General features: G+C 43.1%; 2 long non-coding RNA genes across 2 annotated transcripts; one reads left to right on the top strand and one right to left on the bottom strand.

The window, feature by feature from the left end:
- Positions 1-3,053: 3,053 nt before the first annotated feature.
- Positions 3,054-6,389, bottom strand: LOC310713659. The gene is made up of 4 exons (XR_014529388.1): positions 6,316-6,389; positions 4,803-4,860; positions 3,862-3,932; positions 3,054-3,177 (listed from the first exon to the last, which is right to left on the bottom strand). It is a non-coding gene; the product is annotated as an uncharacterized lncRNA (long non-coding RNA).
- A 230-nt stretch (positions 6,390-6,619) lies between these two features.
- LOC310713662 lies at positions 6,620-7,542 on the top strand. The gene is made up of 2 exons (XR_014529390.1): positions 6,620-6,774; positions 7,226-7,542. It is a non-coding gene; the product is annotated as an uncharacterized lncRNA (long non-coding RNA).
- The last annotated feature ends 4,102 nt before the right edge of the window (positions 7,543-11,644 follow it).

Consider the following 11,644-nt stretch of genomic DNA (forward strand, 5'->3'; position numbering starts at 1 on the left):
GGGGGGAGTGAAAAATATCGCAAGACTTGCAAGACGTTTTCGTCTTGCAAAGCAAGCCCATAGGGAAATTCGTCTTGCGAAGCGCATCGAAAAATGGAAAACCCTTTCGTCTAGTGGGTTTTTCGTCTTGTGAGGCATTCGTCTTGCGGGGCACCACTGTATAACTTTCGATTTCCCAGGAATCAGGTGGTTTACAAGAAATCAGGTGGTATTGTATTCTGCAAATATATAAAAAGCTGGCTCGCCCAGAATTCGGGGGCAGACTCCGGGCATGAGCTGGTATGTGCCTTTGTGTCCAAGCAATTGCTTCACAAAATAAAAATAAATAAATCTTTTTTTCCTGCTCTCGTTTGACTCTTGCAGCGTCCCTGACGCTCCTAGTACCAGATAAGGCTAGATAGATAGGTCCTTCAATATCAATCCCAAATTGTCAATAATCACCACAATTTTGCACCCAATGGACACCAAGTCCTCCTTGCCATTTTGGCTGGAAAGAATAGATTCCACAGAGTGAGGGAATTTATCCAGGTGGTTTTTTGTTTGATTCAGCCTGGTTGTAGATAAGAGCATTTTCAAATATGTTGCAGAAACCACTGAAGTTCCCTAGAAACATTTTAGGAGTTCCTGAATGAGAAGGGTAATAATGTGGGGCAGTCTTCTCCAAAGTTTGTCTGCCACTACAGATATTCCACTGTAATATTCCACAGGAGGGTTGCAGGTGCCTAGTCAGTACATAAGGCTTTGGTGATACCAAATAACGCTCTCTCATACACCACATGAATTGAACATACACTTTAAATCATGACCCAGAATTCTCTGTACAATGTAACTTGGCACAGGCAGAATAGACATAGCTCCCTGAAGGTGGAAAGACTGAAACTGCTGAATTGTTGTATTAGAAGATTAAATAAACTTACACTAAAACAGGAATGGAGAGAAACCTGCACAAATATTCTAATTGACCTGTGGGAGGTAATAGAATTTTAAACATTAAATACTTTGTAGCAGTAAAATTTATATTGCAAAACTGATCTAGGCAAGTATGTTTCTTTTTTTCCTGGCGACTGGTAACATTATATGCTCAAACATAGCGGATGACATTTTTAATTTGACTCTGCTCATCAGAGGGTTGCAGCTCATACATTTCATTCAATCAGAACAGAATGAGGAGAACATCAGTCAAGGCTTCTCCCTAGCCTGGCTCCAGTTTCATTTGGATTTGAACATTTGCTTAGAATGACCCACCATTGCCTTAACTTCTCTGCGGACCTGAACAAAAACAAAACAGAGATTTCTGCAGTCATCTAAGATAGGCGGAAATGTGAGAATACAGTAAGCACACAAATTTTGTGGGGGTTACATTCCGTGAATCACGCCTAAAGCCAAATTCACATAAAATCAAAACCCACTGACTTCAGTAGTGGGTGATATTACCAAAGTCATTTCCCCAGGAACTCCCTTTCTGCTGCTTAATTATTATTTTTTTGCCATACATGTAAAACTGTGCACAAGATAAATGCCTGTAAGTTGCAGGCTTACTGTACTGAAGGGTGGCTGTGCTTTGATCTGCGTAATGTTTCGTAACGTGCAAAATAGGTAGCTTCACCTTTGACACATCTGAATGAGTTATGATTTTAAAATGTTTTTCTCTTCTTCTATTCTTCTCACCAGCCTTTCCATCTGTGAGAATATGTCTTCATAGAATAATATAATGATATGCTATATGATCAACTGTGGAATATCCTATTAGACATTCTGGATTTGTTTTTTTCACTTTTCAAAGTTATGTTGTTACTTATCACTATTTGTGTATTATTGTTGTTGTTGTTGTTGTTGAAAATCATCCCTGTTGGTATATACTTTGTTGAGCCTGTGACACTTACCGTATTTTTCGCTCTATAACACGCACCCGACCATAACACGCATGTAGTTTTTAGAGGAGGAAAATCCGTAGGCATGCCACCCGTAGGCATTCCCTCCATAACACGCACAGACATTTCCCCTTACTTTTTAGGAGGAAAAAAGTGAGTGTTATGGTGCAAAAAATACGGTATATACCCTAGCCTATGGGTATCTCAGAATTCCCATACAATCTCCTGTTGAAGCACTGACCTTTCTGAAACTTTATTAGCTTTAATAGTATAGCAACATCATTTCTCCTTAGGCTTCTGAAGCAGATCTCATATGCAGAGGTGACTCCAGGAAACTAGTTTGGTTGGTGAGAAGTCTGATGAGAGGGGGAAAGACGATTATTAAGGAAGCAAGAAATTAATCCATGTTATATAGTGACTGAAAGTTACGGGAGCAAATGGAAGAGGGAGCCTCCATTAGTTCTTACAGTCATTTGGAGTCATCCTTAAACAGACCTGATCTGAACTTTAATTCCAAGCATATGATTCATTAGGTGAGATACTGTATTTTCAGTTGTCATAGTCTAGTACTGTACAATATGCAAGTCTGGCAAGTGTTCAATAGCCACAATTTATGCCTTGATTTCTGGACATTAACACGTGATGATGTTGAACCAGTGCTGTGATTATTTACTTGCCCAGTCCCATATTCCAAGCTGCAATGAAAGGCACAAGACCAGGCATTTTTTAAACAACAACAACAACAACAACAACAACAACAACAACAACAACAACAACAACAATAATGAGGCATTTAGCAATCCTAACTGTAACAAACCCAATATTCTCTCCCCGCCCCTAGCTCTGCTGCTTCCAAAGAAACAGAGGCCATGCTATATTTTTTTATTCTGAGCAAGAGAGAGGGGGGAGATATTCCAGGATGAAAATAGCTGCTTTCCTTGTAATCAGCAGGTAGCTCTGTATTGTCTTGTGATGACTTCTGCACTCAGCAGAACAGTAAAAAAAGAAGTCATTTTTCTGAAGGAATTGGGAATCCGAAGCTGTGCTTTGTGTTCACTTTACACAGTGGGATTTCGTTTGGGCTCATCGGAGACAGTCATCTTAGGCCTGTCACATACATTATTCAAAAACACATAGCTTTCTGCTAATAAGGCAATCAGAACAAAGTGATTACCCTTCCAGTGTAGTAACTTGGAGATGCATTGTGAGTTATCGTGATCGGTAGCTTTCCTTTTCTTCTTTTTACACTGCATAAACTCTAGCTTGACCAAATAGTTCACATACTGATTCTTCCTCAGGTAGCAACCTGGACACACACAAAATGGCATACTGTGAGCTAGCTTGGATGAAAATGACCAATATTGTGCAGTTTATAGCTCAATTCACATGACAAGAGGTGGAAGAATTTGAGGGACAGTATGAACAGAGGGAGGATTTAAAGATGACAAGAGAACTGGTCCAATGGCAGCATGACAACGCATACTGAAAAGTCCACCATAGTTTTGTAATCCATTCATAAATGAAGGCCGTGAAAGGTGTATTCAATTTATGATGAAACACAATGGGCTTCCTTAGAATAGGACATTGGTTCCTGCTCAAATCTTGGGAATCTGGGCTTCTCTTAAAAAAAAAATAAAAATCCTTCTAGTCTTAGTGGTAATAGAGAAATCTTGAAGGAATGCTGTTCTCAATATTGTTTAATATAAGCCAATGTGTTTGTGACCTTTGCAATCGCTTCTGCAGTTCTGCTGCAATAACTTACATACATAAATGAGCCATCGGAGAACTTATCCCAGAGATAGCATTTCCATATCAACTTACATCACTTCAAACACAACACATTCCAATGGGAGTCAGTTCACACTATCAAGCACCAGTCACTGAAACCCAAGCAGATCTTCTATGTTTAGAGAGAAGCAATTGATGGAGGGGGGAGTTTGGATTGCACATCCTGGTCCCATCCCTAATTTCCAGACATTGATCTACTCACCATTCTTGCTTGGGCTCTGCATCATGGACCATCTCATTTCCATGCACTGAATCTCACATAAATTAGACGTTCTGTAGAGAGTTAAAGTGTAAGGTAGACTAGTACAAGGAGGAGGAAGTGGAGGAGGGGTTCCTGGTGAGGGGTGTAACCAGGACTGGGACACACCAGGGCAAGCAGGGGATGTGTTCTCGCAGGGTGACAGAGGATGCTGAAGGGGTCAATGCACAGGAACCAGAGCAGCAATACCCATCACTAGAGCCAGAGGAGCCCCTGTCTCCATGATCATGGTGGGCAGGGCACTCCAGGAGGCTGAGGCAGGCATGGTCCCTCAGCACAGCTCCCTAGCTGGACAGATGGAGCTTGATAGCCCAGGGAGGAGGTGTGTGATTCCTCAGCTGGAGTAGGCTTGGAATAGGTGAGGGTCACATGCCTTGTCAATCCCAGATGCTCAGCACACAAGTACAAAAGGAAAGCAGAGCTGCAGTGTTGTGTTGGCTCAGCTGCCCATGTTGATGGACATTGGTTTGGATGCTCCTGGACCATTATGGGACAGTGCTTTGGGATTGACTCTGGACAGTATCCTGACTGCTGGACTTCAGACTTGGCTACTTGGATTAACCCTGGGCTGTACTTCTTGACTTTTGGACTTTGCATGTGTGGATTGACCCCCAAACTTTGAAATTGACATACTACCTTGCTACCAGGTAGGCCAGGGGTTCAGGACAATTTGTGTGGACCAAGGCATCTGTAGGACCTGCAGCTGACCCCAGCTACAGCTGCAAATACTGCCAGACCCACATGTTTATTCTGTAGTGAAGGGCCTGCCAATGTGTTGCCATCTAGACGTTGTTGCACCACAACTCCCAAAATTCCTGCCCATTAGCCATGCTGGGTGGAGCTGATTGAGTCCAACAACATCTGGCTACCACTGCTGTGTATACCTCCAATTTCAAATACTTGGATCCTTGCATATTCTCAACCCATAGTGCCTCCCTTAGCCTGTAGTGGTAAGGAAAGTGGAAGAAGTGGTAGTGGCAGGACTTCAGATCTCTGGTGTAGCATCCAGATGGTAGTGAGAGTACAAGTCCCAGCATTCCTGCAGTGGGAAACTGAGTGGCCACAAAAGGTAACTCAGCCATACAGCATACAGAAAGAGAAGTGGGTGCCACTTGTTTGTGGGTGATTTGGGGGATTCATTCCATGTTCCTACTATGACATTTAAAGACCCAACGACATGTGTGCATGGCCAATCTGTGTCACACAAAGGATTTATTGCACACAAGCAATACAGTGATGATAGGGTTGCAAGGGTCAAATGATATGCCTCAGTTGTTATGTCAGCTCAATGGGATAAACCCATGAAAAAAGTGGTTTCTGCCCCCCTGTGGTAACAACTAAAGGCACGCAGCCTGGAAACTGCTCCTAATTCAGATTTGTGGAATGTACTTTAGAGAGGAGTGTTTTAGGATGGAGCCTTGGTACTCAATATGGCTGCTGGGACTCATCCCTGTTGAGCCCTGTCTCAAATGAAGCCCTGAATGTATCTTCTTTTCTGAAGGAAAAGGAAAATATTGTGGTGCCTGGAGATGGTGAATTAAACCACATCTGGCATATAAGTAAGTTTTCCTACTTTCTGAAGATTAACTTAGAAAAATAAATATACATGTAATGAAAGACAATTTTCTGTGCCAACTTGCATTTCTTCTGTTGGGATTTGCCTATTTACAAGGTGACGCATGCATAAATCTTGCTTTATTCCACTTCCTATATTTGCCTGTGAAAAATGTGAAATCTGCAGTTCTCAGACTCACAAATGAAATCACACATGACAAAGATGCAGAGCTTTTGGTAGGGAAGCCTGAATTGCAACACTATATTTCCATCCTTTGCTGACTGCAGAATTTATGTGGAAGGAGAAAAATTGTAATGGAGCTTTTTTGTAGTTCTCGGTTCTTAAACAATGGCTTTTATCATGTATTGACATTCTCTTCTCTCCCCCAACATTCTTATTTCCCCCCGATAACTCATTTCATTAACAATCTGCAAAACCTGTCCCTTTCACTGTCTACAAACCATGCATCATATTGCCTGTTTGAAAGTATAGAAAGTGATACAGATCTGAACCGCTGTTGTTGCACATCACTTGTACATTTGACACAACTTGATATGATGCAAGAGATCTGTGATTAGGATCTCTCACAGAAGGGGGAGCAAAATCAGAATGAATTCAAGATCATAGCCGTGGACAAGAGTTTGGTTGACTCCAGTCTAACAATATTTTGTGGAACGGATTCAAGTGTATACTGGAAATTTAGATTTGCCGCCATACCTACCCCGAGTAAGTATCAAGACACTGCTTTAAGGTAAACTTGGGGCTATGCAAAGAAAGCCAATTAACCTATCTTAATCCAATTCAGCCAAACAAAACATAGTATGAGCAGGAAAGGCCCCTACTTGGCAAGAACTATGATACCACTTTGTGCAGTCATGGCTTCCCCAAAGGTTTATAAGGCTGTTGTTTGTTAAAAGTGATGAGCATTATTTGTAAATGCCTAATCCCCTCACAAATTACAATTCTCAGAGTTCCCTGGGAAGAGATTGTGACATCACTCTTCTGCTTGACAATCTTCTGTGATTGGCCACTGGAAACAGGGAGTTGGGCTAGGCAGGCCTTTGGACTGATTCAGCAGATCTGATCTTATGCTCTTGTGAGTTCTTCATGTTTTGCCATGGATCCAGATAACAAAATGCTCAAAATGCTAGAAGATGCAGGCTAGAGCTTTGTGGGTTGATAGGTCAAACATTGACAGCAACCTGATACCTTGAAGGGAACACTTACTGTTGCATGCTTGGGGAAAAGGTTGCTCAGCGAGACTTTCAGCTTTTCCACATTGAAGCAGTTGCACTTTACAAGTAAGGACTGTAGTTGGGTTGTCGTTGTTTTAATCTATTCTAAGCATGAGGTTATAAAGAGCCCCAAGATGCTACAGATGCAAGTGAAGTGCCTTTTTTATAGCACAGCGTTTTCAGCCCTGCCACAGAATTTGTTTGAAGCATTAACATGGGCCTAGAAATCTGTTTGTCAATTAGAGAGAGCAGCTAAACCCAAAGTGGAACAAAATGAGCACATGCCATTTATTCATTTAGAGTAATTCTTAAACCTCTCCAAATGTTCTTTTCAGAAAGGCAGCCATCCTTTTTGGCTGTCAGCACTTCAAACCCCATTACCTGTACATATGTCATATGGAGTAACAGGAACTCACTCACTTATGTGCAGTCTTACCACACAAACTCCTTTAAGCAACCCTAGTGTAACAACCTTTCAAGAGAAAAGAAAAGACGTATTTCTTTCTTTCTTTTTCAGGTGTGTAAAACAGAGGAAGTTGTGGGGAACTTGGCAAGCAAAAAGTACGGAATCTAATACTCACAATCTTCCAGTTTAGAAGTTCTGAAGACTATTTAGTTAGAATTCTCAAGTTCTATCTTATAGCCCTAAGAGGGTATCTCAAAGTTGATTGACAGGGTAAAGTCTGCAAAAAAGGTACATGTTAGTGAAAGGAATATGCAAAAAATTGCATCATGTTAGGAGAAAATGCTTTGCAAAAATATGTATATTAGGCCATTTTCCATACAAAAATGTGCATATTAGGAGAAATTTGCAATAAAATGCTGATGAACTTTCATGCAGACGTTCTAAAAATACAAACTCATGTGGAAATATGAAGGCCTGAAGAACTGGAGATGGGGGAAAATGAGAAACAAAGAGAACCCAAAATCCATAGATTTGCCCATCCTTGGATTATACTCATTCCAGATTTGACTATCGCTGCACATGCCTATAACCTCATCCTGATATAGAGACCTTCCCCAGCCACAGCCCTTTTGGACTAGCTCAATAATGGCACAACTCATTCTTCCAAGCCTGGGAAGGTTCATCTCAGCCGTCCAGGGCTGGTTCAGTCATAGAGGCAAACTAAGGAACTGAGGTTGCAAATATCCAGAAACAACAGCCCCTTCTAACAGAGTAGTCCGGTCACTGCTATGACTTTGCCAAGCAGTGGACCTATCTCCCCATCCATAGGCTGGCTACCCACAGTGCAAGAAAGTTCTCCACCATTACTGATCTACTCACTGAGGAAGCTTATATAACAAGATTTATTCTGTGAACTGCCCTGACACCTGTGGGTATAGGGTGATTATATTATATTATATTATATTAGTTCAAAAAAGAGATTAAAAAATCCCTTGTGAGGTACATTCTAGGTGCCACATTCCAGTTGGTGCATGGGTGCCACATTCCAGTTGGTGCATGGGGCCAGAAGAAAGAAAGGTGATGGGACAGGTGATGGATAGTAGATGACATTCCAGTTTATTATTATTACCCCACCCATCTGGCCAGGCCTCCCCAGCCACTCTGGGTGGGTCTCAACAGGATATTAAAACATCAAACATTAAAAACTTCCCTAAACAGAGTTGCCTTCAGATGTCTTCTAAAAGTCAGATAGTTGGTTATTTTCTTGACATCTAATTGGAGGGTGTTCCACAGGGCAGTCGCCACTACCAAGAAGGCCCTCTCCCTGGCTCCCTGTAACCTCACTTCTCGCAGTGAGGGAACCACCAAAAGACCCTCGGAGCTGGACCTCAGTGTCCGGGCTGAATGATGGAGGTGGAGACGCTCCTTCAGGTATACAGGACCGAGGCCGTTTAGGGCTTTAAAGGTCAGCACCAACATTTTGAATTGTGCTCGGAAACATACTGGGAGCCAATGTAGGTCTTTCAGGACTGGTGTTATATGGTCTCAGCAGCCATATGGATAAATCTATGCTTTCTACATCCACATGCACCCATGCAAACTCCTCCCATCCATGCAAACAAGAGATATCATCACATTTAGACCAGGCAGAAGTACTCAGAGAGGGGGCTTAGCAGGGTCTGTGAAGGCTGTGACCTTCTTGAGGCCTGAGGAGAGTCCTGGGAGCCAGATATATAGGCCTGGAGACTTACGTTCCAATCCAGGACCTGCCCTACCAGTTTTCAGTTCCAAAACCCCCCTCAAATGAACCATGATTTCCTGGAATATGGGGCCAAACTGTACTGGGATCAGATCTCCCCCATCTCATTTTCTGTTTTACTTTTGTGGAGAGGAAGGGGTCCACATTTTAATGGAGCAGTGGGGAAGGGCTGGGGAATGCAGGCAATTATCCTCTCATGTCTGCTGTTCTTTGGGCTGCAGTTTGAAACCTTAGTCCTGAGGCAGAAGTCTATTGTACAGTGTGCTAGGAACATACTTTAAAACACACGCACAAAAAACCACACACGTTTGGATCCAAAGCTCTGGTGATTCATATGCATGGTGACTGGCAACAAAACAATGGAGAGACACGGGGAACAAAAGAAGCAATGAGCCGGGACTTGTCAGCATAATAAATGGTAGTTTCAGCGCTCCTGCTGCTTCCTTTTCCTCCAACTTCTTAGAAACCTCAGAGAAGCATTTGACAAGGGGATCTGAAGAATGACAAAGGGAGAGCCCTGCCAATATTTATAGGAACACTGCCAGCCTAGGTAGGTGGCATTCAGCCAAAGACAAAAGTGCTTCTTCAGACTAACTTTTCTTTAATGGGACTGGCACATTGTAATGTAGTTATGTAACAATCCTAACACTAGATAGATAGGCCCATAAAATCAAACCAGTCATTGATGGACACATGATTCCTTCAAAAATGTTCCCAATCTTCCGTAATCTGTACAAATTCTGAATATTCAGAATATTGGATGTTCTCCCAGTACTTCAGCTGAAGGCACTGATGAATAACTTACATGATTAAAAATCCCTCAGACCAATACTCCCATGTTTATTTTGCTAAATTAATAGCCTTCTTTTAATGTGTGAAATGCCACACAGTTTATTCTCATAAAAAGCAGCATCCTGCTTCATGCAATTTTGTGTGGCGTAAATGGATATGTGTCACAGCGTAGATTATGCATCAAAAAGATGTGCCTGATCTTCATGTGTAATCATTTTATTATGCCTTTATATGCATATAATGTGCAAGTGTTTATCATAAGAAACATAATCTGCTCCATCATTCAACCTACAGCCAAAAATTCACTTACGGTTACATGAATTAGCACATTGAAATTGGGATATGAATGCATTATTTGGTCGAGCGAACAGCCACAAATGACACTGGGACCCCTTTAATTTTTAAAAGTTAGGGCCAGGCATTGAGAGGAGAAGGATGTTTGAATACAGCACATAATGCAGCTGGAGTTTTTTGGGGGGAGGGCGGGGAGGCGGACTGGAGGTGTGAGAAGCACTCCTGGCCAGGACCTTAGGCACCAGGGATTGACAGCTGGCAACTTTCAACATAACACTCCATCTCTAACCTCTCATATATCAAGCAGATCCACTGCAAATATCACAAAAGGGCCAGGAAGAATCAAACAGTGGGGCGGTGGCTGAAATGTTGATTGCTCTTTGGGCTTGTTCTTACCTAAGTTATTTACAAAAATAAAGGCAGAGATGGAATCCATGCAGGGCCATCTTAAGCATCTCCAGCACCATGGTGTGGGGCTGGAGGAGGTGGGCAGTGGCTGGAGGGCAGCTCCCCCAGTGGGGAAGAGGCAGAGGCTGGATGTGGTGGCTCCCGGCTCAGCTGGCTGCTTCTTGCAATGGTGGCCACAGTAGGCAGAAGCTCTGGGTGAGGCGCTGCTTTGGGGCGGCATGGCAGAGGCGGGCGAGGGTGGCAAGCTGATGCCGGGAGGTGGTGCGTCCAGCCTCCACCTCTGCCCTGGTGCCCTCCAGAACCTGGTGCTCTGGCACCCTGCGCCACTAGCCTCTATGGGTAAGACGCCCCTGGACCCATCTCCTCTATTCCTCTTTCCCCCAGTACCCGTGACAGGCCAGTTCAGCTTTGTTCATACAATAATTGCAGGGGCAGACACAGGCAGACAGGCAGGCACTGTGCAGGGCTCTACATGCACCCCCTCAGTTCACTCAGGCACTGAAGCCAGAAGGAGTGCGCAAGCTGCAGAGGACATATGCTGGGGTTGAACCCTCGTTCAAGAGCAGGTGTGAACTCTGCCCGCAGTTTAGCCAAAGCCATTGCGGGGCTGTGATGGTCCGGATCATTTGGCTGGGCCGCCGCTGTTAGATTCTGGGGATAGTATCTTCTGTACCTTTGGAAACCTCTCATATATGCCCCCCAGCTGCGAAGTTATAGGCCCAGATGTCCATTAGGCATAGTAAATAAAGTAGCCACTCATAGAGGACTGCCACATGTCCATACATTACCATGATTCCAAAGGTAGAATTGACATCCGGGGGGAATTTTCAAAAGGTGGCGCTTGGATCTTAGGCAAGTCAATAACCATTTTAAAAAATCACATTTTTATGGTGTATTTGGGGTTTTCCTTAAAATAACTCAACAATTTTGGGTTCTTCCTAAACAAAGCTCAATCACTTTTGGGGTGTCCTGCTTTTTACTTTTTGAAATAGGGTAACCCTACGCCTTACCAAAAAAGAGAGAATCAAAGAGAACACAGATTTGCATTAAAAAATTGCACTCTTCTAATTTGCAACATGCTGCCACCTCTCGCCATCCTATGTTACCTGCCTTGTTCCTCTTGATTTATCAGGTAGCTCACAATTTGCTAACTGGGTTCATGAGAAAAGGGGCAGAGATGGCTTCTCCTGCTTTCCAAACTCTTCAGGGTACAACATGTGAAACCTGTTCTTGGTTTCAGGCCTTGTTATTCCCAGAGCCATGACTTTTGGGGCATG

The sequence above is a fragment of the Podarcis liolepis genome, assembly GCF_965112155.1.
Source record: "Podarcis liolepis genome assembly, chromosome: 8".
NCBI lineage: Eukaryota > Metazoa > Chordata > Lepidosauria > Squamata > Lacertidae > Podarcis > Podarcis liolepis.